Source organism: Mastomys coucha, chromosome X, assembly GCF_008632895.1.
Source record: "Mastomys coucha isolate ucsf_1 chromosome X, UCSF_Mcou_1, whole genome shotgun sequence".
NCBI classification, from domain to species: domain Eukaryota; kingdom Metazoa; phylum Chordata; class Mammalia; order Rodentia; family Muridae; genus Mastomys; species Mastomys coucha.
In genome coordinates, this window is record NC_045030.1 from 101,396,180 (window position 1) to 101,398,438 (window position 2,259).

The window sequence follows — 2,259 nt, forward strand, 5'->3', positions numbered from 1 at the left end:
CTGCAGGGGCTGGAAGGGAATCTGGAGTTTTGACTGGGGAGTTGGAAGCATTTGCAAAATACCGATACTAATAATATAAATGCAGGAATTTAGGTGGGTAAGAAAGGAAGAAAAGACTGAAAGAGAATGATGAAAAGAGACGAAGGTATGTGGGAGGGATCAGTGATGTTAATGGAGGCATCACATGATGTCAATGGACTGAAGTGGGGTTATTTTGAACAAGTGAGCAAGGGAAGCACAGCAAGTTGTATGTGGAGAACCTGTTTGAATTAGTGATTTCAGAAGCCTCAAATCTGGCAAGTTCTATTGTCTGGCTACATGAGTGACACGTAATTATAAAGATTTATTTATTTTATGTGTTTGAGTACACCATTACTCTCTTCAGACACACCAGAAGAGGGCATTAGGTCTCATTACAGATGGTTGTGAGCCACCATGTGGTTGCTGGAAATTGAACTCAGGACCTCTGGAAGAGCAGTCAGTGCTCTTAACTGCTGAGCCATCCTTCCAGCCTGACACATAATTATATACACTTATAAGGCATAGTGTAGCTGGGCGGTGATGGCACACACCTTTAATCCCAGCACTTGGGAGGCAGAAGCAGGCAGATTTCTGGGTTCGAGGCCAGCCTGGTCTACAGGATGAGTTCCAGGACAGCCAGGGATATACAGAGAAACCCTGTCTCGAAAAAGAAAGGAAGAAAGAAAGAAAGGAAAGGAAGGAAGGAAGGAAGGAAGGAAGGAAGGAAGGAAGGAAGGAAGGAAGGGAGAGAGAGAAAAAAAAAGAAAAGAAAAAAGAAAAAAGAAAAATCCACCCTGAATGTGGACAGATGTGGACAGCACCATCACCTGGGCTGGGATCTCAGGCTGAATAAAAAGAGAAAATAGAGAAATATAGCTGAGCACTATCTTTCTGGTTGGCGCCATAGACTGTTCTTCTCACCATGCATTCTCTCCATGATGAGCTACATCTCTGCAAACTGTGAGAAAAGGAAAAAGAAACTCCTTATTAAGTTGTCTTTTTTCTGTCCAATATTTGTTCACAGCAATGAGAAAAATGATGAAAACATTCGAAGTCCTTTCTTCTAGCTTTTTGAAATATATAGTATATTATCATTACCTATATTCATCCTATATTCATAGAAATAGCATATTTCTATGTATTTGAATACATAGCCTTTGAATTCTTCTCTGTAGTTCTTTGAGGTGTTGGAAAATACAGTTAAACTAAAGTGCAACAGAACAAACAGTAGGGCTCATTCTTCCTATTTGTGTTTGGGGTATCTTTAGCTAACTCCATCTGCCCCCTTCCAAACTCACCTGCTGCCACACTTCTCACAGTTCTTGTAATGGAATCTGCTCTTCCTTAGTTTTTTACTTTATTACTTCAAAAAAAAAAATCCTGGGCTGTGGGCAAACTGAACATTAAGCTTTCCCATCTTGCACAAATTTCCCTCCCAATTTCCAAACTGACACATTTTTAACCCTTTTGATAGTTTGTTTGTTTTAAGAAGTGTCTCATATTGCCTAGACTGACCTCGAACTCACTAGCCAAAATGACCCAGAACTCCTGCCCCTCCTGCCCTAGACCCTAAAGGCTGAGATGGCACACCTATACCACCACATTTGGCTCGTTTTATAGGTCATTTTTAAACCTCAGAAAAAGCCTTAACTTCAACAAAGATTTCCTCAAGCCATCTGACACCTAGTGTGAAATGTCATGGTAATTCATGCACACCTGTCTGAGGATACTTCTGACTTCCTTCGTTCTGTCTTTTTGTTTATTTAGGTCAATTTTATCTGTCTTCTCAAGGAAATCAAGATTAGAGCCTTCCTAAAGCAATTTTCCATGCTGTCTTCAAACCTAGTAAGAGATTACTCACTGTGATAGCTACATGAATGTTTCCAGTATATGATATGTGATTATTTTAGGTACTGCACAGCTAAACACTGTTAAACAGTTGAATAACTATTTTAGTATACATTAGGAAAGTACCCCCTTTCCATTTTAGATATTAGTAAAAATATTTTCTTTTGAAAAATAAGCATATTTGCCAGGCAGTGGTGAATGCCTTTAATTCCAGCACTCAGGAGGCAGAGGCGAGCAGATCTCTGAGTTAGAGGCTAGCCTCAGGCATCTAAAGAGTGAGTTCAAGGACAGCCAGGACTACCCAGAGAAACCTTGACTCAAAGTGACAGCAGATGCTGGAGAGGTTGTGGAGAAAGAGGAGCATTACTTCATTGCTGGTGGGATTGCAAA